The sequence below is a fragment of the Podarcis filfolensis genome, assembly GCF_964270895.1.
Source record: "Podarcis filfolensis genome assembly, chromosome: 7".
Lineage (NCBI taxonomy): Eukaryota > Metazoa > Chordata > Lepidosauria > Squamata > Lacertidae > Podarcis > Podarcis filfolensis.
Window position 1 is genome coordinate 18,357,865 of NC_139603.1, and position 23,943 is coordinate 18,381,807.

A 23,943-nucleotide genomic window follows, 5' to 3' on the forward strand; every position below is an offset into this window, starting at 1 on the left:
ACCCAAAGTACCATCTATTCCAAAACTGGTTTTGCATGTTTATTTAGTAGTATCCCATTTAATGATTTCTCCAGGTACATCTAATACAAAATAAATTGGTTTGTACTAGGGATTGGGGAAGCATGGAGGACTTGCTGCAAAAACAATGTTGCCAGAGGGTTTAGATTTATCCTGGATACTGCAGGCAGGGGAAGCTCACATAGCACAGAATCACAGCTGGAATTTAAACAAACGGTAATCATTTAACTGCCTTCTTTCTCCACCCCCCACTCTTCCAAATCATTTTAAAGACAGCTTAAGGGCAAACAAGGTTGCTTGTCAATTTATAGCCAGGTTTATCCCTGCAATGGCCTCCTGGGACTGTTTTAAGCCTCAAACGACTGCCCATTTCCTTAATGCTGAACCGGGGCATTTGAGACTAGTGTCCTTAGCACAGATAAGCTTTGCCTAGGGTTCATTAGCATAGAAAGGTGGAGATTTTAAGTGATGGAGCTAAGCAATAGATTCTGGTTCTGGTGTTTAAAATGGCTAAATGTGAGATCTTAGGAGTGCTGATTTTACAAGTACACCAATCCGATGTTTGTGAATAAAGAAAAGTGCTAATTCGCTAAAGCTTTTCTGTGGTTAGCTATGGACCTCTAGAGGAGGAACTAAAGAAGGAAATGTCTAGATGGAACCAGTTTTCCTTGTTGGGCAGAATATATTTAACTTAAAAATAAAACGTATTTTTCTTTTATCAAAACATTAAAAAAAATCTGGGTTGATTGACAATATTTAAAAGAAGATCATCTCAATCTACAATACAAGGAACATCACTTTTCTCCTGGTGGCAGCATGATTACTTTCCAGAACTGGAAATAATTTGAGCACCTACACCTCACACAGTGGTGACAAACTGTATGGGCAATTGCCTGATCTGAAAAACTGACAAAAGGTTGTATGCCTTGAACAGTACATGTGATGCAGATGATTTTATCAAAATATGTTACCTCTTTGCAAGATATTATACCAAACATTCTGATTATTCAAAACAAAAAAAAAAATTTTCTTTCCAGTAGCACCTTAAAGACCAACTAAGTTAGTTCTTGGTATGAGCTTTCGTGTGCATGCACACTTCGTCAGATACACTGAAACAGAAGTTGCCAGATCCTTCTATATAGTGAGAAGGTGGGGAGGGGTATTACTCAGAAGGGTGGTGGGAATGGGTGGTTGGCAGATAGCTGAGATGAGCCTGTTGACGGCTCTTAACGACTGCAATAGGTCTTACAGGAAAAAGCAAGGGGTGAGAAGGTGAAAAATGGCTTTGTCATGTATAATGAGATAAGAATCCAATGTCTTTGTTCAGACCAGGTCTCTCCATGGTTTTAAGTTTGGTAATGAGTTGCAATTCAGCAGCTTCTCTTTCCAGTCTATTTCTGAAATTCAACAGGCTCATCACAGCTATCTGCCAACCACCCATTCCCACCACCCTTCTGAGTAATACCCCTCCCCACCTTCTCACTATATAGAAGGATCTGGCAACTTCTGTTTCAGTGTATCTGACGAAGTGTGCATGCACACGAAAGCTCATACCAAGAACTAACTTAGTTGGTCTTTAAGGTGCTACTGGAAAGAAATTTTTTTTTTGTTTTGACTATGGCAGACCAACACGGCTACCTATCTATTCTGATTATTGGCAACCACAAAATTTCTGAACGAGTTAATGGGAAATTTTTGACCAATTCTGACAGAGTGGGAAAATGGGGAAAACTTGATGTTTTGTTCATGCCTTGCTGAAAATCAATAAAAATTATTTTTTTTAAAAAAGAAATATTTACTGTGTTGCTTACCACCAGTCAGCATCATAACATTTAATTATGAAATCTGTTTGGCTAAATAGCCATTCTAGATGCAATAACTAAACAGATGCATAAAGGTAAAGGTAAAGGGACCCCTGACCATTAGGTTCAGTCGTGACCGACTCTGGGGTTGTGCGCTCATCTCGCTCTATAGGCCGAGGGAGCTGGCGTTTGTCTGCAGACAGCATGACTAAGCCGCTTCTAGCGAACCAGAGCAGCGCACGGAAACAGCGTTTACCTTCCCGCCAGAGCGGTACCTATTACCTACTTGCACTTTGACGTGCTTTCGAACTGCTAGGTTGGCAGGAGCAGGGACCGAGCAACGGGAGCTCACCCCGTCGTGGGGATGTGAACCGCCGACCTTCTGATCAGCAAGTCCTAGGCTCTGTGGTTTAACCCACAGCGCCTTAAACAGATGCATACTGATTTAAATTTTTTTAAAAAGGGATTAGGGGAGCAATCCTTTAGCAAGATCCGCTGGTATGAGCTCAGAGTTAAGATACACCAGGTTAACACCATCATCTTTGACTGAACTGGTAATATGCCAGTGTAATTCCCCACATCCTGGCTCAGTTAGAACCTATCTGGCTAGGCTGAGCCCAGCAGGCATAATCCCTGAAAAGCAGGGTAGGCTTAGGCTGGATCCTAAATGCATTCACCTGGGCAACATGACCTGGCATGTTAAGTTACAAAAAAGAGTGGTGTAACAAAAACATTAGGGTTGTTTTCCCTCTTCCAGGTTTAGGCCAGCTCACCTAATAATAGCTCCACTGCTGAACAGAGTTTGATCTGCTGTAAATTTATGCCAACTTAACTTGCACCAGATTGCTTTATGCCAGCTTTTTGTGTATAGGATTGCTCCTTGGGTCTGCCTAATATTAATATAAATAGTTTTGCTAGCCAGTTGCAAATTTTATTCATTTATGCTGACTTAACTTGCACCGGCTTGCTTTATGCCAGCTTCTTATGTATAGGATTGCTCCTTGGGTCTGCCTAATATAAACAGTTTTGCTAGCCAGTTGCAAATTTTATTCATCTAAGTGTCTCAGAAAAGAAAATATCTATGGAAGAATGTGGAACAATATTTCTTCAGATCCCCTTTGGAATATAAACAGAGGTCTTCAGGAATGAATACAATATTACATAGATTATTACCTTTATAGTAGGTCTCTTAAACATATGAAGAAGGTTCGTACAGATAATAAATCCTTCTATCTCCCCTGTTGCATGGCTTTTATGTATTGATTTTTTTTATGATGATAATCTAATGGGAAATTTATCTAGTTCAAAGAAATTAGTTCCAATTAAACTAATGGAAACATGGAATAATGGGCAAGCAATTTATTATCAAGTTCTTCCTACAGATGAAGTGCCTCGAGTGCAGTTTTTCCAATGAGGCATTATGTGCTGGAACTATTTCACTATAAGAAAATGGGGAGTTGACAGCTTTTGAAAAAGAATTTTCTTTTAAGAGTGTTCACATGAACACTTCCATGTATAGAAAGGGTGGATGAAGGGATCTGACATTTACATATATTCAGATTATTCTGAAGGAGTTATGCATGCATAAAATGTGAACATATAGAGCTCCCGTCCTGGAGGAGAGACCTGACCAAGTCAGGGTTCATCCTTGTGTGGAGCTTCTAAATTGATTGGAGACTTGTATTTTTAGAAAAAAGTTATGAATTTTGTCAGGAGTCCAAAATTAAGCTGCTCCACTCCCATGATGGTGGTACTGGAGTTTATTGTGGCTTAGACTGAGGGAAGGGGTGTAAACACATGAGGTGGTTTACTGAAAATATTTTAGAAATTTTCCCTTGCTTAGATATGAAGACTACATTCTGGAAAAGAAGAAAAATCCAATTGGAGCACGAAAAAGTTGCATGGTAAATTTTTTAACATTCCCATTTCGACATACTGTGCAATATTTATCACTATTATTCTCTTGACATGTTACATCTTCAGTTACTTATTAACTAGTACACTCCACAAACCCAAATCTTTTGGGTAAACCATGTCCATGGTTAACATTTCTAATCTAATTGGCTCTAACTTATTATGTTTAGCAACTATATACTAGTAAATAGTGTAAGACAGACATGATTCACCAGGCTATCTCTTTGGAAAATCTAGCTATATTTCTATTCTTATTATTGATGAGAACAAGGTAGCAACTTCAGTTTATTTTCTAATCTTGTGTTCTAAGAAGGTCTGATAAAGGAAAATATAAAAATCTGTATAAGTAACTGGGTGAAAAAAGTGAACTGTTCACTATCATCTTTCTTCAAATCCCCTTTTAACTATTGGCAGAATTAGTGTCATGTGATTACATGTTTTTAACCAATCCAGCTCATCAGCTTTTGATAGCATTGACCATGGTTTCTTTCTAGATTAGCTCCAGGGAATGGGAATTTGGGGCACTGTGTTGCCATAGTTCCAATCCTACCTCTGGTATAGTGTCAAGAAAGTAGCACTGGAGAGTGCTTTTTGGCCCCATGTTGGTTACGCAGTCAGGTATCTCCACCCCCATCATTCAGCCCAGAAACTGAGGTCCAGCTCTGAGGGCCTTCCAGTGGTTCCTTCACTGTGAGAAGTGAAGTTACAGGGAACCAGGCAGAGGGCCATCTTGGTAGTGGCTCACACCCTGTGGATTTCCATCCCATCTGATGTCAAACAGATAAGCAACATTATGACTTTTAGAAGACAACTGTAGACAGCCCTATACATGGACATTTTTAATGTTTGAGGTTTTATTGTGTTTTTAATATTCTGTTGGGAGCGGCCCAGAGTGACTGGGGTAACCTAACCCAGTTAGAAGGGTGGGGCATAAATAATAAAATCATCACCATCACCATCATCAATATCTGTATTAAGGCACTGGGAGCAGTCATTAGGAGCTTGGAGGCAAGGTGACACCAGTATGCTAATGATGCTTGGCTCTATTTTTCCATAACATCTTAATCTGTAGAGGCCATGTGGCCCTGCACTGGTGCCTGAATGATATGCATGGCTTTTCCCCCCCAGCAGAAACTCACAGGAACTGGCGCCTCTCAGGTGGGCACCACTGCCATTATATAGAGAACAGGGGAGGCATTCCTGGTGAGTTCTTTTTCTAGAAAAATAACACTGGTTATTTATTCAAGCTGAGCTTGAATCCTTGCAAGATACAGGCACTGTCAGTGAGTGGTCCCCATGTCTATTATTGCCTACCTTGAATGGGGTTGCACTCCTCTTTAAGGAGAAGGTTCAGAGTCTGCAGCTGTTTTTGGATCCAGCCTTGTCACTGGAGGTCCAAATAGCCTCTGTGGATAGAAGCACTTTTTATCAGCTGTGACTGATATGACAGCTTTGACCATTCCAGAACTGGGAGAGCTGGAGCACAGTAGTTCAGAAATTGGTGACTTAATGATTGGATCACTGCAATGTACTGTATGTCGGACTTCCCTGGGCCTTGATCCTGAAGCTACAGTTAGTGCATAGAGCAGTGAGACCCTGTCAGCATATAACATTTCTGTTCAGAGATTTGCTGATTTGCTACTATGCCAAGTTAAAAGTGTAACAATTAGTTTATCAAACCCTTAACAAGTTGGGACCAGTTTACGTGTTATATCTCCTTATCCTATCAATATACAGCATGCACACTCTACTGCTTCAATCAGAAGAAGTGGCACTGTTACAAGTTTCACACAATACTCGTTGCACACTTTTAAGAAATCAATCTTTTACTATGGCAGCACGAACACTTTGGAACTCACTTTCTATTTATATCAGGCAAACATTTTCACTGCACCTGCTAAAAACATTTCTGTTTAGGAAAGCCTATCCAGGCATCTAAAAGCTCTCATATGTTTTAATCCAGTTTTAATCCAGGCATCTAAAAGCTCTCATAAGTTTTAATCTTATTTCTTGTTGTAATTATTTTTGGATTTTTAAAATACTTTTAACTGATTATTTTATTTAATAATAGTAGTAGTAATAAAAATTATTTTATTATTTATACACCAACCATCTGGCTGGGTTTGCCCAGCCACTCTGGGAGGCTTCCAGCACATATAAGAATAAAATGCCCAACATTAAAAACGTCAAACATTATTCTTTTTGTGAACTGCTCTGAGGTTTTATTCCAATTGAGTGGTAACATAAATGTTGTGAACTAAATAAACAAAGGTTCCCCGACCTTTTCTTCCCACCCAGTGTGTAGATATGCCCTTGGCAAAATTGTGCATTCCCTGTGCTTTGCATGCATGCTTGAAAACTGAGTTCATCAGCACAGTGAAAGTGCAAAGGAATAACATTTTGTTTAAAAAGAAAAAAGAAAAAGAAGAAGAAAGAAAGAAAAGAACAGTACTTTTATGTTCTTGTTCCTTTCTAAAGTACATATTTGATTCATGCCACCATAACAGCCACATCATTTGCTACAAGTAAAATGAATCTCATGAATCAAAGTAATGACTAGGCCCTTAGCTTGATATATTGCAGGCTACAGTATCTTGAGAAATGAGGATGGTAAGTATCATTGTGTTAAAAATGCACAGGGAGAAGACTGCTATGTAAAAACATGATGATTCTATTAAATTAACTGTGTTTGGGAGCAAGGGTTCCTGATTATGCTTTGGTACGCAGCATGGAATAGACCGCAGTGGATCCAATTTTTAACATTGTAAATATTTTTCCTAACAATTCTCAGCCTTGGGCTGAAAATGTCCAGCTGCCCTAAATCTGCTGTGGTCCGTGCTTAATCACCCCAATCCAGCTAGCGGCTATGTGAACATACAAGCTAGCTTCTGTGTTCGCGCCTTGATGGATGAAGGACCACATGTGTAATCAGGTTTCATGTATACAGTTTGCCTCCAACCATTGGAGCTGCTTATATGGAGCACTTTTTATGATACAATCACACCTATCCATTAAAAATTGTTTCTCTAATTGGATGGTTATTGAAAATGGGGGAGGGGGATGCCAATACTTAGGTTTAAGGATATTTTCTGGATTCCCAAATATTGGATCCTTTTTGTATCACTGGATGAAAATCAAAATATTTATGTTAAAAATATAAATACATTACTTTACAGTATTAGTTTTAGCTTTTATAGGCAAGGGATAAACCATTCCATGTTGCAAGACTTATTCAAAAATAATACACAACAAACTTTTAAAAAATGTTTTTAAATAAACAACAACAACATGCAAACTAGAGCAAATTTATCAACATTTTAAAATAATAAAAAACTATCTAGGGTTTAACAGTGTATGAGATTAGCGTGAATTTTAGTAGGTTGTTACCTTTATGTTAGTTCTTCCACCTTATGTTTTTACCTAAATTAACAGAATATTGTCTTTGTGTTTACTCAGAAGTAAGCTCCATGATGCTCAATGGGACTTACTGACATTTAATCATGTAAATATCTTGTTGATTTTGAGAGGATAACTTTGGGGAAAGATCAAAAGAGATCATTTTCAAAAATGTTGGGGAAAACATACAAACATATGATAACAACTAGACCCTTTACAGCATGGAAGGGGAGCCTCAAAACCTCCCCATTTGGCCCTTGGGGTTCTCCCCAGGCTGCATCTTAGCCACACTTCCTCTCCCTATGCCACACTGCAGTAGTTTGTCCACCTTTGGTCCCAACCCTGCACACAGTTCTCACCTGTGGCTCCTAGAAGATGTCAACATGCAACAGAAGTCATACTCCAAGAAGCAGCTTCAACTGGCCAGCTAAACCAGGAAAAGGTAGCTGATGGATCTCAAACCCTCAGTGAGTTATGCATGCAAAGGCAGGCTCTGGCAGATTGAGCACAGAAGACCAATAATGGGACCAATGGTCAAGAAGATAGTTTCTGCTATAAAGGGAAGTGAGGAATAGATGGGGTTCGTTGTCATGGGGAAATAGCCCATCTAGGAGAAGGAAAACCCTGATCCTAAACCTCTGCTGCCCGTCAGGATATCTTCAGGAGAAGAAAAGGCTAAGGAGTAAAGCCTACACAATTCTGGTCCCCAAGATGGTTGGATGGTGCCTTGTATGCCTCCTTCCAGCAACTTCTGCAACCAAGCTAATATCAAACGTATTGTTCTGCTTTCTTGTAGACCGCATTAGTGAGGCTGAGTGAGGGGTCTTGTGGTCTTGGTAGCCCTGGACCTCAATACACATTGCCTAGGCTTGCATCCTGGGGAGGTCTCTTTGGTGCTGCTAAAGCAGTGGCTTGATTTCACCACTGGAGGCGCAGTCCATTGTCTATCAAGACAGACAGATGGCAGCTGGCAAGGTTGTAGTGCATGAAGCAGGAGTGGAACTGTCTGTGCTGACTGTCCCAACCCCAGACTCCACACACTGAGCAGCTCTGTGTGAATGTTTTATGTGAAGGTTCTGAAAACACAGAGATAATCAATGCACAGAGGGAACAGAGTCAGTGGGGTGAATCCTGTACCCCATGGAAGCCTTCAGTATACTATACACATTTTAGTCCTCTTCAAGCATTCATGTAAACGCATGGGGGCAGCGGGGACAAGTGTTGCCATCCAACTTGTGATTAGAACAAAGACTGAGGTGGAGCTTGCATGCTTGTTCCCATTGTTCCCACACACACCCCACACAAATTTACTGAAAATAGGATGCATGGTGAGGGCTTCCAAAATTGTTTACATCATCCAGTTGTGGGACATCCATAGACGGAGGGAACAAAGTAATTTTTGATGATGAACTCTAAACTTTGTGTGGAAGTAGGGTTTGGACTTATCTACCGGTGTAACATTAAGGAAGGTTATTTTACAACATTACCTTGAAGAAAGGGACGCGGGTGGCGCTGTGGGTTAAACCACTGAGCCTAGGGCTTGCTGATCAGAAGGTTGGCGGTTCAAATCCCCACGACAGGGTGAGCTCCCATTGCTTGGTCCCTGCTCCTGCCAACCTAGCAGTTCGAAAGCACATCAAAGTGCAAGTAGATAAATACGCACTGCTCCGGTGGGAAGGTAAAAGGTGTTTCCGTGTGCTGCTCTGGTTTGCCAGAAGCAGCTTAGTCATGCTGGCCACATGACCCGGAAGCTGTCTGTGGACAAACACCGGTGCTCCCTCGGCCTACAGAGCGAGATGAGCACGCAACCCCAGAGTCATCTGCGACTGGACCCAACAGTCAGGGATACCTTTACCTTTTTAATACAGGATAAGCACCCATTTATATTTTCTTATGCAAATGAGAGAATGAAGAGTTCATGTTCATAAATTTATTATAGCTTAGCAGCAACTGATTTCATTTTGGCATAAATATAGTTTTGTAAATATAGTTCTAGAAGAGCACGGCATTATTTTTATTTAAATTTCTAAATAAATTGATTGTAAAACAACTGATCTGATGGTGGTTTGCTATAAGCTTGTGTGCATGTTTGTAGATTTGCATACCTGTGTTGTAACTGAAGGGATTTTTTATTTTTTTTGACATAGGTTTCTATATTGGAAAAGTGATAAATGGTAATTTTAAAATGCACTCATTTCCCATAAATTTAATGCTTAACCCTTATCTGCAGCATCAGCCTGAGAAAAACAACTTAATTCTAGGTTCTTTGCCTGAATAAAATAGCCCTTATTTCTATAGAAATTGCCATTCAGTATTCTAACAGAATAATTCCTTTTCCTGGAATAAGAATTGGGGAGACTTCATTTTCCCTCTCTAATATCATTCATTACTGTAAATCTAATTTATGATCTACTCACTTAATTTCTCTCTTCTTTTTAATGCTCAAAAATCTTCTTGGTGATTTCTCGACTGCACTGGCCCATCACTACTCAGCAATATATTTTGCAAAATCCATTTATTTATTTTGATTTTAATCTTGCTATCTCTCTGGGTATAGTACATATAAATATAGCCCTGAAAATATTAGTTAGACACGTGCTATTTTATTTGTATTGCCAGGGAAATGGTGGGGCAATGTTAGGGATTTTTCTTGGCGCAGGTGAAAAAATAACTCTGCTATTTTTGAGTGGGGACCATTTGTTGCTCCACCTGAGGCAGTAAATGTATTGGGTCAGCCCTCCTCTTTCTTTGTTTTCATTGTTCTCAGCAAATACAACAGAAAAACCCACGAAAGAACTGTTATCAGCTGACATTAATAATTGCCCATAGTGGTATTTAATCTGTTCAGCAGTCCATGAGATTTAGCATAATGTTGTCAACAAAATGGCATGGGTTGAACAACAAAGGGGATTTAAATGGCCATGTTGGCAAACTGTCAAAACAACAACATAAACAAGAAAGAATAAAAGAATAATAGAATTGTAGAGTTGGAAGGGAGCCAAGGGTCATCTAGACCAACCCCCTACAATGCATCAATCTCAGCTAAAGCATGCAGGAAATTCAGCTAAAGCATTTGTGAAAATACAAAGAAAATTGCCATGGAGAAGAACAAAATCGAATCAACAACAGCAAAGTGTTTGCAGAAAATTCTGAAAATTACAGAAAGCTAGAAACACATTACCCTCAGAAACACACACACACACACATGAAATGAGGTTATTCATTTTATTCCAGCTCTAATTATTTCTGTTTTTGATGTATTACTTAACATGTCAGTATGCCACCACTTTTGCTATATGTATGACATAAATGTTTAAAATGAGAATGGACTGACTACAAATAAGTAATATAGTCACTGGGAAAAATGATCGCATGAATGTTCACTAAGAGAGCGGGTTCTGAAATTCAGAAAGGGCTGCTGAAAGGAATGTCCATATATGGAGAGAAAATATAATTGCCTCTGAGTCAATCAATGCATGTATTTATTTTCTTTCTGTTCTGCTGCCAGTGTGCAAAATGTAACTTTCTTCAGAGCGGTTTTCCCTCCTCTCTTTCTTTTTTTCTCTTTTTGCTGCTTCAGGCTGGGATGTTTACATTCAATTAAAGCTCCCCGCCTGCATTTCCCATGGGAATGTTTGATCTATATGATATGAGCGACATATATGCTCAGGTCATGCACAATGTATCATTAGCTTGTTGATTGTCTTCAGCACCTTTTCAAAAGAAGATTTCATTAGCATGAAAATGGAAATTGACTCTTTGTTTTAGACAGGCTAATTGTTACCCAGGGTAATTTATAGAACACTAAATATTAAACTCATCAAAATGTATGAAGCTAAAGCAATTCATATCAGGCCGGCTAGGCATCTCTGATACACCAGCCAAGAGATAGGACTGAGAAATCTAACAGTATGCATTTCGACTTTTTCCTATGGGGAGCTGGCACCAGTTACTACAATACTCCATTATTTCTGTCTGTGTTTTGGTTCAGTGCTGAGGAACAAGGGTGCTATTGAGAGAAAGCGGGGGGGGGGGGCAATGTCACTGCAACATTCATGCTATGTTTCTATCCAAATTACTAATACTACAAAAGCCATTGTTGCTATAAACTGGTAGTTTCAACTTGTGAACCGCCAGGGAATTCCAAGGATTCCTGGAAACTGTACGAGCAGGATGTGTTTTCATAAAATTGCCACCCCTTAATTTTTTGCAACATGCAACTGTGGCGATCACACAGGGTCCCCGGACGTTTGATGGTCTATTGATCCCTGTGCCCAGCGCTTGTGATTTCTTTTGGACAATTATGTGCAGCTGGTGTCTTTATGATATTTCTTTTATTTACCCTTATATACAGCCTGAGAATACTGTGGGTTAGGCTCCCGTTTTTCCTGTGTTGCTCAGCTGACTGGGGAACAGTTGAGAGTGGGGAAAGGGAGGTGTGGCGATCACACAGGGTCCCTGGACGTTTGACGGTCTATTGATCCCTGTGCCACCACTGTGATTGCCTCTTCGCTGCCACCAACCCGTTTCCCTCGGTTACACACAGAGTCTAGACAGTTGTTAACATTAACAAATAATAAAGTTTATTTTTATAAGCATGAACAAGTTTAAGGTTTCAGTTAATTTTTCTTGTCAGTTTCTTAATCTTAGTTTCTTTACTGTCCTATACGTTCCTAATAACTTCAAACTGATTATCCCAACTATCTATCTGACTCCACCTAACAGTTCCTCTCACTCTCTCACAACACAACTCGACCAACCCACAGAATTATCCTCCCTGTTCCTTCTCCAACTCCCAACTCCCAACTGACTTCCACACAACTCGGACTCTAACTCAAACTCCTCCCCTTGTTTCCACTGGCCAATCACTTCACACTCATTTAACCCTTTCCTTATGACCCACCTAGGAGGCAAACGCCACAGCAACGCCTTCATGGTAGACATGCAACAGCCTGCAAACCCTACAATGTTTTCAATTCTGCATGCTGTAGGAAGCAAGACCTGAGTGCAATAGCTTTCTCTCACATACACTTGTATACAGAAGCATATTGCCTCTGGCATTGGCTGTTAATAGCCTTATCCTCCAGGAGTTCATCTTATTCTCCTTGAAAGCTATTAAAATTTTGAAAGTCATTACCGTATCTTGTCAATAGCAAAACAAGTTCAAAGCAACTGCCGTAAACAATGAAATGATATGTATATGAGAGGCGCCAAATACGTTGGCATAAGAGAGATCCAAATTTGGCCATATTGACAATAAAGGGATGGAGAACTTGAAGCCTTCGGGTTGCACTGCAGCTCCCATAATAAGCTGATAGGCAGGGATGAGGGGACTGCAAGTCCAGTAACATTAGGAGAGTCACATGTTATCCATCCCTGATTGATAATTTCAATATAGCTTTAAAAGGTTTATATGTTGACTAATGTATTGCAGTGGGACGCGGGTGGCGCTGTGGGTTAAACCACAGAGCCTAGGACTTGCTGATCAGAAGGTCGGCGGTTCGAATCCCCGCGACGGGGTGAGCTCCCGTTGCTCAGTCCCTGCTCCTGCCAACCTAGCAGTTCGAAAGCACGTCAAAGTGCAAGTAGGTAATAGGTACCGCTCCAGCGGGAAGGTAAATGGTGTTTCCGTGCGCTGCTCTGGTTCGCCAGAAGTGGCTTAGTCATGCTGGCAACATGACCTGGAAGCTGTATGCCAGCTCCCTCGGCCAGTAAAGCGAGATGAGCGCCGCAACCCCAGAGTCGGTCACGACTGGACCTAATGTTCAGGGGTCCCTTTACCTTTTTAATGTATTGTAAGAAAGAATGAATGTGTAAAGAAAATAATAAAAAATTATTGGAAGATAATTTCAAAAAGCTTTAAGATACAAGAAGGAGCCCATCAAATGTTCCCACTGCAAACAACTTTTTCAGCCATCTATCTTGAATATACCCAAGAATGAGGCCATTTGAAAATTTCATCCACAAAGACATAATGAAATCTTTCTCCCAACTGACATGGTGCCCTTCATGATTTAATATATGTTGCTTAAATTCATCCTGTTCAAAATTATGGTCAACTATGAAAGAAGAAGCAGGATATTGCTTCACATTTTTTGAAATGTTTTCCTTAGGCAGAAAACAATATCAACATGAAGGCAGCATTGCTTTAACTTTCTCCATCATTCCATCATAGAACACATCAAAAATCTGTTTAAGTAAGGTGTTTTTTTTTTTTTTTAAATAAAACAAAAATAAAAAATTCCTGTTTAAAATCCAAAATAAATCTCCATTAAGTCTGATGAAATCAGAATAATTTGTCCTCCACTCTAAGTATTACCTGGAAGTAAGGCTCATCAAACTCATTTAGAGAGATTTTCCTCTGACTGGACATGCAAACGATTGTGCTGTCAGGTTGCAATCCTGTGCACATCTACTTGGAAACCTCACTGAGCTCAAGAAGACTTACTTCTGGACTGCACGTAAATCACGGAAAATACAATTTCAATTCAGACTCAGATATTTTAATGGCCGAGTTGCATGATTGAGGTTGAATGCCTTGGGAACATATTCCATGTTAATAAAAATGGGTCAGTCAATAGGAGATGGAGCTCCATATGGTCCACAAACTGAAAGGAAGTAGAAAAGCTGTTGATTTTGTCTGGCAGTGATAGAGAACAGAAGAGACAATGCACCAGAATAATATGATCTTCCTTTCATCTTTGGCGTCTCTTCTGGGGCTACTGATGCTTGATTTCTACACACTTTGATCAGCTGAGGGTGGGCTTTGTGCTATTTTAGGCAGAAGGAAAAATAATAAAACAAAGGGAGGAAGTTTCTGGTAGAATTGGATTCTACTATTGTTTAGGCACATGGATCTGTGTTGCCTTCTGTTGGGCAGGTAATGCTGTACTGTTAGTACGGCTGTGCAACACACACACACACACACACACACACACACACACACACACACACACTATTAGATTCAGGGCACAATTTGGCATTTCAGATCAGACCCCCATTCATCTCAGATCTGGATCCAACAGGGCTCCAGTTTCAGCTTGCAACGGGAACCCAAATCATCAGTACTTCCTTTGGGAAATCAAATTTCTTTAACTTTTTCATATTTGGAGACATTGTAGCTCTTCAGGACAGATTTCAAGGGTGGGGGGGAGGAATCCTTGCTTGGGTATAACATAAAACTATGGTCTAGTGTTAGATTTCTGTGCATGAGCCTTGGACTCGTGTGTGTGACTAGGGGAAGTCTCCCAGGGTGTTCTAGCTAGGAGCAGTCCTAGAAAATCCTCAATAACCCTAAAAGGTCCTTCCTATTGATGTTTGTACTGCTCTTCCTTCCTGAACTGCTCTACCAGTTGTGACCAATCTATTTAAACTGATATCTCCTATTAGTCGATTTCCCACCTGTTCCTTCAGGTACAGTATGGAGTAGGTGAGGGGAACCTTCTGCCCACAGCCAATCAGAAAAATAGGAAGGGAAATCCTACTGGGATCCAAAATGACTGGTCTTTCACCTGTAAGACAGTGTGTGTATTACAGTGCTGATTAACAGTGAAGTATATACAGCGGCACATGCCTCTCACTCGGCTGGCTAGCACAAAAAGGCAGCATGTGCCTGTATGTCCCACCTTGTTGTCCCATCTTTCTTTCGGAGTGTTCACAAAGCCACTTGTGCCCCATGCACTCATATTAGCAGAAAGACAAAGGGATATACTAGCATGTGTGTGAGCGCTTACCAAATTTTCTAGCTGGCCTGTGACTGCATATTAAGTATTTTATTTGATCACCACATTTTGAACATTCACCCTAAAATGAGATGTGCAGGAATCGTACTGATGAAATAGAGTAGTCCCCCCTTTAAAAACAAGCAAATAAAAAACAAGATCCAGGTCAAAACTATATTGAAATGTTAGTAAAAGACAGAAGCATAGCTTGAAAATTAGCTCATGTGGGCAAATTGGATTTTCCATTTCGTATGCATATGATCATTTCCAGTCAGCCGGTAGCATTGCGGGTTGAAGAGTCAAAACCTTTCAGACTCTTTGGGTACTTCTGTAAGCAATCAATGCTGATATCCTCTATTGAATCCAACGGACACTCACCCAAGCTGTTTAGCTAGTCATTCAGTTCTGCACTTATTTGATTATTAGAAGGATGCAAAATGATCTCTTAGATACACAACATTAACCTTCAATCAATAACCACTTTAATGGTGGGTGGGACTCTTTCTCTCTAGCCTTTTCCAGCTGCATTAGTGCGACAATGCTGTTTTGAATAAAGCATGTTCAATATGTCAAATGTTTACACAGAAAGACAATGCATTAGACATTCTACATTTCTACGCAACATTCTTCATCTCAAAGAATTTGAGGCACTGTAGTTTCTTAAGGGTTGCTTGGAACTGTAAATGTGTGTGAGGGGTGACCACAGTGCCCAGAATTCTTTGAGATGAAGAATGTTCTTTGAATGTGTTTTGTGGTTAAAGTGTACACAGCCTGTGACCCGTGAATGACAGAATTTCATCTGCTTTCTGATTAAGAGAAATATTGCTGTTTTTCACCCATGCGGATCAATAAGTGGAAGGCATGCATATAACACCTTGAGTTTAGGTGATGCATGAGGTGATGTTTTCCAAGCACCACATTTTAGAAAGTAGGAAGTAAGAGGGAAAAGAAGATTTTCAGCCCACTAAGTTCCTAATCTAAGATCAAAACTATCAACAGTAGAGGAAAAATAGCCAAGGTGATAGACAAGCATTACAGAAACACTTAAGAACATCTTAAGGTACAGTGGTACCTCGGGTTGCATATGCTTCAGGTTACATACGCTTCAGGTTACAGACTCCGCTAACCCAGAAATAGTGCTTCAGGTTAAGAACTTTGCTTCAGGATGAGAATAGAAATTGTGCTCCGGCGGCGTGGCAGCCACAGGAGGCCCCATTAGATAAGTGGTGCGTCAGGTTAAGAATAGTTTCAGGTTAAGAACGGACCTCCGGAACGAATTAAATACTTAACCTGAGGTACCACTGTATTTGATGTTAAATTAAGAATGACCTTTTCTGATGGAACATGTTGTGCCCTTCAGATTGTTCCATCAATGCATGCTTTTCAGTTAGTCAGATGGAACAATCCCCACTATCATCCCCCCACATTGTTCTCAGAATGCTCCTGATCCCTACAAGCCAATTTCAGGGACACAGGGGAGGAGCAGGAAGGACTGAGAAGAAGAAGAAAACCTATCACAGTGGTACCTCGGGTTACATATGCTTCAGGTTACAGACTCTGCTAACCCAGAAATAGTACCTCGGGTTAAAAACTTTGCTTCAGGATGAGAACAGAAATTGTGCTCCGGTAGCGCAGCAGCAGTGGGAGGCCCCATTAGGTAACGTGGTACCTCAGGTTAAGAACAGTTTCAAGTTAAGAACGGACCTCTGGAACAAATTAAGTTCTTAACCTGAGGTACCACTGCATGTTGAATACAACCCAACTTAGTAAAATGACTTATAGTAAAGAACTACTGAGAAAGTTTAAATGATGGAGAAAATAGTTGTTGCCATTTCTGTGGCATGGAAGAAGAAAGCTACTGCTGCGGTAATAAAAATGGTCATGGCTGTCTGTCTCCACGTAAGCACCCAGTGAATACTAAAGTTCTCCATCAGAGTATCTGAGCACACAATCATGTGGGGCAAGTCAATAACAAATTTCTGGGGCCCAGTTTATACATTTACAAGAATCCAATGGTGAAAAATATGTGATGGAAAATATTAACATATGCCTCAGTTTCATCCTGAATTTAAAAAATATGTCTTGATGGCTTCAAGCAGTATTTGTTGTTGTTTAGTTGTTTAGTCGTGTCCAACTCTTCATGACCCCATGGACCAGAACACCCCAGGCACTTCTGTCTTCCACTGCCTCCCGCAGTTTGGTCAGACTCATGCTGGTAGCTTCGAGAACGCTATCCAACAATCTCATCCTCTGTCGTTCCCTTCTCCTTGTGCCCTCCATCTTTCCCAACACCAGGGTCTTTTCCAGGGAGTCTTCTCTTCTCATGAGGTGGCCAAAGTATTGGAGCCTCAGCTTCAGGATCTGTCCTTCCAGTGAGCACTCAGGGCTGATTTCCTTAAGAATGGATAGGTTTGATCTTCTTGCAGTCCATGGGACTCCCAAGAGTCTCCTCCAGCACCATAATTCAAAAGCATCAATTCTTCGGCGATCAGCCTTCTTTATGGTCCAGCTTTCACTTCATTACATCACTACTGGGAAAACCATGGCTTTAACTATACGGACCTTTGTTGGCAAGGTGATGTCTCTGCTTTTTAAGATGCTGTCTAGGTTTGCCATCGCCTTTCTCCCAAGAAGCAGGCGTCTTTTAATTTTGCGGCTGCTGTCACCATCTGCAGTGATCATGGAGCCCAAGAAAGTAAAATCTCTCACTGCCTCCATTTCTTCCCCTCCTATTTGCCAGGAGGTGATGGGACCAGTGGCGTAATCTTAGGTTTTTGATGTTGAGCTGCAGAACATATTTTGTGCTCTCCTCTTTCACCCTCATTAAAAGGTTCTTTAATTCCTCCTCACTTTCTGCCATCAAGGTTGTGTCATCTGCATATCTGAGGTTGTTGATATTTCTTCCGGCAATCTTAATTCCGGTTTGGGATTCATTTAGCCCAGCCTTTTGCATGAATTCTGCATATAAGTTTCTGTTAAAGCCGACAGGAAATAAGAGATTCTCATGAACTCTCAGCTAGGGATGAATGGCACTGTCAATTTCAGCAGCTCATTTTTCAACTCTTAAATTTAGTTCATCCCATTTGTGCAAAAGTTTTCATTTTTTTAAAGGAAATGGGCATAGAATTTTGCTTGCATTTTTTCTGCTCTAATGTGCAAAATTTTGCAAGCAATTACCTCTGTTAGAGTGCATTTTTGTATGATATGTTCACTAATATATGCATTTTTGCACACTTCCCCCTCATATGTGTGTTTTTTATACAGTTTAGTTAGAGAAACATATTGTAAAATACAGAAAAGGGAACATTTGAAAAAATAGTAGTGTTTAGGCTTTCATATTGTTTTGGAAAGTACAAATTTGTAAACTGAATAAATTCCTCCCTCATTACTGCTCTGGACACTGGCTGTTGGTGATAGTAGGTGGACTTGGTAACTGAAAGTGCTGAAGGCAAAACCAGGAGTGGACTTGTAGTCTACCTTTGTTGTAGGCCTGATCTCCAAAAGTGAACAGGTTTTCCAGGTTTTCCAGCAAATAGGCCTGACCTTTTAATGTATTTTAAATCTCCTGTTGGAAGCCACCCAGAGTGGCTGGGGAAACCCAGCCAGATGGTCAGGGTATAAGTAATAAGTTGTTGTTGTTGATGTTATTTAAAATGTTTCATTGTTTTTCCAGAAATGTCTGGAGCAGATATGTGCATATTTCTTAAAATCTTATTGCTTACCTTTTTCATGTTAGTATATGTAGCTTTGATTTATAAACTTCAGAATAACTTTTGAAGAACACTATAAACTAGGTCAACCCTCCTAGATTCACATACATCCAAGCAAAATTCAGTCTTCAAATTGAGTCGACAAATTCAAAACACATACTGCATTTCAACCCTGGGTTTAATTGGAAATATCCTGTTCCCTGGTCTTGTTACTGGCAAAAGTGAAGAGATATATTTAACTACGTCTAATTAGTTAGCTTTTGCAAGTATGCAGAAATTTTTCATTAGGCTAGCTGGACTTGGAACCAATTGCTACCAAATGTCTAGTAAACACTGCTCCCCACCCAGTCTTAGAAGAGCATCTATTTCCACTTCCAGCTTTTCTTATCTCTCTCCAAACCTTGTGGACTTTGTTAACAAAAAAAATGCAACTCTTTGGCTAAAATTATTTGCACACATATATTTAAAAGAAAACATGAAGAAACAGCTTCATTTGTTGGTTGTACCATGGTGGGGTAAAGGTTTTCAGATGAGAACTTTTGTGAAAGAGAGCTGATAGTCAATGAGCAAAAACATGACGAAAACTTTTTGTAGCACAGTGACTTACTCTCCAATATCATTTTATTAAAGAAATCTTACGTCAGGTAGAAAGCAATCCTATGCAGATGAAGCTGACTTAAAGCAAACTGCTATAAATTAAGCCATCTTACACCAGATCCAAACACCATTTGGCAGTGGGGCTGCTTCTGCTGTCGCCGCTCTGATAAAGTCTGGCAGAAGGTGATTGTTAGGATAAGACTAAACTTTAAAATAGTATTCTGTGCTGGAATGCCAGCTCACATGACCAAGCTGAATGGGTTTAGGATACAGCCTAAGTCCCTGTTCTCTGACCCTGATCCCACCATACCCCTGAAATACTAAAACATCTATGACACATGGTCATCCAAGCTCTACTTAAGAACCTCCAGTGAATTTGCAAATGCATAAAACAACAGCTTAAAACTATTCCTATTTTATTGCTTGTGATCTCTAAACTTTTCAAACTCAGAACTAGCCTTCATGTCTAATCTGGGGCTGATATTTTCTATTTATTTAACTAATTCCATTTATGAATCACTTCCTATAGAATATGTAAAAGCTATTTGACAATCAAACCAACACAATTAGAACCCATTAATATTTGTATTTTAACTAAATGTTTTGAATCTAGATCTATATGGGTCTATCATTCAGCCACTTTGTCATTTTCCATTCCGTTTCCTATTGTGTATCATTCCTTCTGGTCCAGAGAAAATACTGTATACAAATTTGCTTAAAATAATAATAATCACAGATTGCTTATCTCTTCTAATCTAGGAATAGAATATATTTGATTTCCAGTTTGTTTGTTTGTTGTATTGTGGTACACTTCTGTGGAAATATTATTTCCCCCCTGCACTGAGCCCATTTGAGGTCTACAGATGCACTGCAAACTTTGCCAAAGGAGACCGCAAGTTGACCTTCCAATGTTAAAGGATAGAGGTGAACTAAAAATAATTCCTCCCTCCATCTAAGCATCTAAGTGCTTTTGTGTGCCAACAGGAAGCACTACAGCAGAAAAGATGTAGGCGGCGCCGCTGTGACTCTCTTGTGGGCAGGAAGAAAAATAGCTTCTGCTTTATTTGACAACGTCATCACGAATGTGAAGCACACAATTTATAAAGCCATCCAAATTAAATCTCTGCCATTTTAGATTGCAATCTGGATTGTAAGGGTTCTGATGCAGCGATGCATCAATTCTTTAGCACGCGAAAACAACCTACCAACCCCCCCTAATCTCTACAGGCTTTGCACAGGGGTAGCATTTGGTGGTTAATGTCCATTAATAGCCCTGCAAATGTAAATTAATGATGAGCGCAATCATCTACCTATCTATCAAGGGTTTTTATATAGACATCCATCACCACAATGGATTAAAAAAAGAAGAAACAGGGATGATTGCCTTTCCCTTTCTATCGACGAAGAGTTATTTTGCTTGCTTTAGCAGTTACATTTTTCCATATAACAAAGTGAATCTTGTTCTCCCCATGTCAACTGTACTCATGCAGTTCTCCTCACACTATTTCTATTAGCTGGGGGAAATGGGGTATATGGACTCCTTAGTCCAAGTGATTGGCAACATGTGTGAAGCCTTTTGGTGAATTGAGATATCTTCCACAAACTTAAACTCCAATTCACAGAGCAATACCAACTTACAGAGTCAAAGTCACATTTGGATCTATTTTTATGGCTACTTTCTATGGAGGTATAAAATAAAAACACATGCAGATTTATATGAGAAGAGTGGTTTTACCATGTACCTCCAAATCAAATAAACCTGAGAGAACTTAACAACAAGCCACAGGATACACACAAACTGTACTTTTGAAATATCCCTTGCATTCTGGCTTCAGAATGTTGAAATAATTTGCTGATACTCCATTGCTGAAGTATCATAGAATGCTTGTGAGAATTCCAGTTACTCAGACATTTTAAAAACTGTGAGCACACAAAACGTATGGCCTGATGGTAGTACCATACCCTCCAACATTTCTTTGATGAAAATAGGCATGCCCTATTTCATAATAATAATAATTTTATCATTTATATCCCACCCATCTGACTAGGTTGCCCGAGCCACTTTAGCCAGCTTCCAACATACCGTATATAAAAACATAATAAAACATTAAACATTAATAAAACTTCCCTATACCGTGCTGCCTTCAGATGTATTCTAAAGGTTGTATAGCTGGTTTTCCCATTGGCTCAGGTGGCACGAAACTCTGACATTTCTCTGATGAAAATAGGGACATCCAAAGGAAAAGTGGGACATTCCATGATGAAATCAGAAGCTGGGATGGGTTTCATAATTCTGGGACTGTCCCTGGAAAATAGGGACACTTGGAGGATCTGTGGGACAGGTTGTATGGGAAGGAGGAATCTCTGTCACAACGTAGTATTCAACTATTTGAGTGTGTAAATATAGTGTGTGAAAGTAGTAGCCAGTCAATGATAAGGACAATTAAGTCTCCCTGATTTCAATGAATGAAAAGCATACGCTTAATATTCCAGCTGAAATAAATTCAGCTTAAAAGTGTGGCTAGATCGTGTCCTTCATGTTTATTTCATTTTCATTTTCACCTTATTTTTCTCTTGACACATCAGATTTTTATCAGTACTGATCACATTCTGAGAGAAAATCAAAGAATTTCTGTGTTTGCCATAGAAGGAGACACTAGAGAGCAAAACAGCTAACATCTCAACCTCGTCAAGGTCAGCTTTCCGCCGCATGCAAACATCTATACGGCACTAAATTCCCAGCAGGGGGAAGAAAAGGATTTGAGTGAGTAAATAGCTATGATAAAAATGAACACCAATCTCAAGAGTCATCATGAAGGCTGAGCTTAATGGATCACTTGCAAAATAGTGGATATTAAACTGTCTCTGGTGCCTTCTATCAAAGAAATGACAGACAGCTAAGTTTACACAGATTTACCATCAGAATGCATTTCAAACCATGAGTGTTTCTTTTTGCCTTTCACAAGGCTCTGCCCATATTTGACAATTGCTGAGATATTTCCGAGAAGTAAAAGAAGTACATATTCAAATTTTCCCCATTAACTCTATTAATGCTAGATGGAAACATTTTCTCAGTAATATGAAATAAGCACTTTGATAAAGACAGATTTGTCTTTTCCTGGGATTCACACGATTTCAGTTTTCACTTGATAACAATGAAGGGTGAAATTGTTAAATCAGATATTTTTTGACTCAACAGAATTTCTCTCCTCCTTTTAGACAAATCACCTTCCTCCTAACTGGAGTTTGACAGCCATAAGTACAATGATCAACTACGTCCCATAATTTCTTAAGTAGATAAATAATACATACAATTGTTGTCTGATGTTTGAACAAGGAAATGAACTTGGAAGTTTTCTATTGTCAGTTTACGTAATCTACTGACATGATATCTGTCACACTGATATCATGTGCAAAGCCTGTCTCCAACATCAGGTACTAAGTTCACATAGCAGAAGAATTCATTTATGCAAAAGTCTCATGCAGTTTAGATTTCCACATGATAGTTGTCATATGGTGAACGTATAGGAATATGCAGAACTCCCCATTTCCAAGGAAATGAAAATAGGTGTATTAAGACTTTTTGTTCCCCGTAATCCCTTGGCTGTAAGAATGGGCCATGAATCCAGTTCCAATGGACCTTGGTATATATTTGTGAATTTGACCGCCTGGAGCAGAAACCTAGCAGCAAACTGCATTTCCATCCACAATATTTTATGACTATTGCCCAATAGATTATATTGCCTGGGGGACAAACAAGGACAGTAGTAGCAGCGGGCAAACTGTAGTGGAAGTGCTCCAAGTTAAAAACATCATTTCACACCCCCCCCCCAATAAGTATATAATTTTGGAGATTAAACTTACCTGTTTTGCTCTCTGTCAGAGTCTGAAGATCCAAAGGCAACCCTTAACATCCTAACTTTATTGAAATGAATTGGGCTGGGGCTGGAAGGGACAGAGGAAATGGAATGAGAGTGAGCATACTTTTAAGGAATCTGGAGAAAGCATATCCTGTTCTACTTCCCTTCCAGCCCCTGACTCCTATGACATCGAGTCATCTAGTCAGCCAACTTTTTGGTTATGTGTATAAAATGTGAGCTCGCAATTGTAACTCTTCACATTTTAATGGAATCAGTAGCGGTAGTGAGGAGTTGCAGAAAGATGGGAATTTTTTGGGGGGGGGGGATTTAGATGTTTAGTATGTTACATCACCACCTGGGTCTTCCTCGCAAGCAATGACATTCAATTCTGCCTCATATTTTCACTTCGGCAGCTCCAAGATTAAAGTATTGGCAAGTGCCATGTTTTTCTAAGAGATGGAATATTTGCAGACGTCACTAAAATGGTGCCCTTCCTCTGTTGTTAGGCTACGCACCCCATCAGCCCCAGTCAGCAAGGCCAGTGATCCAGGATTATAGGAGTTGTAAACTAACAACTGGCCCATGACACAAGGAAGCATGAGCAGCTTAAGAGCAACAGAACATACCATGGAATGAGCAATGCTAGGCATATCATTATAAGACTGAAGAACTAACAAATGGATATGACAAAGATCAAAAGTTATGGAGCTAGTGGGAAAGGCCCACTTAAAATGGACATATGGCAAGAGATGACTCAGATTGATGGAATGAAGCAATGTTAGTGTGGAGACCCTACAATTTTAAAAGGTCTAGGGGATGTCCATCTATGCAATGGGTGGATGATCTAAAACTAACAGTAGGACTTACATGGATGCAGCAAGTAAACCCAAGAGAATGCTGGAGGTGTCTATTGGAGGAGGAGGAA

General features: G+C 39.9%; 1 protein-coding gene and 1 long non-coding RNA gene across 5 annotated transcripts in view; one reads left to right on the plus strand and one right to left on the minus strand.

Moving 5' to 3' along the window:
- The window catches only part of CDH12 (cadherin 12), a 661,518-nt gene that overhangs the window by 386,492 nt on the left and 251,083 nt on the right, over window positions 1-23,943 (minus strand). For 2 of the 4 annotated variants that reach the window (XM_083623822.1, XM_083623823.1), the window contains one exon: window positions 23,023-23,103. The exons of the other annotated variants lie outside the window; for them this stretch is intronic. The gene's annotated coding sequence lies outside the window, so the exon portion shown is untranslated. The remainder of the gene's footprint in view (window positions 1-23,022; window positions 23,104-23,943) is intronic. 4 annotated transcript variants of the gene reach the window in all.
- Window positions 1-23,943, plus strand: part of LOC310767246 — a 582,601-nt gene that overhangs the window by 350,131 nt on the left and 208,527 nt on the right. The gene's annotated exons all lie outside the window — the stretch shown is intronic.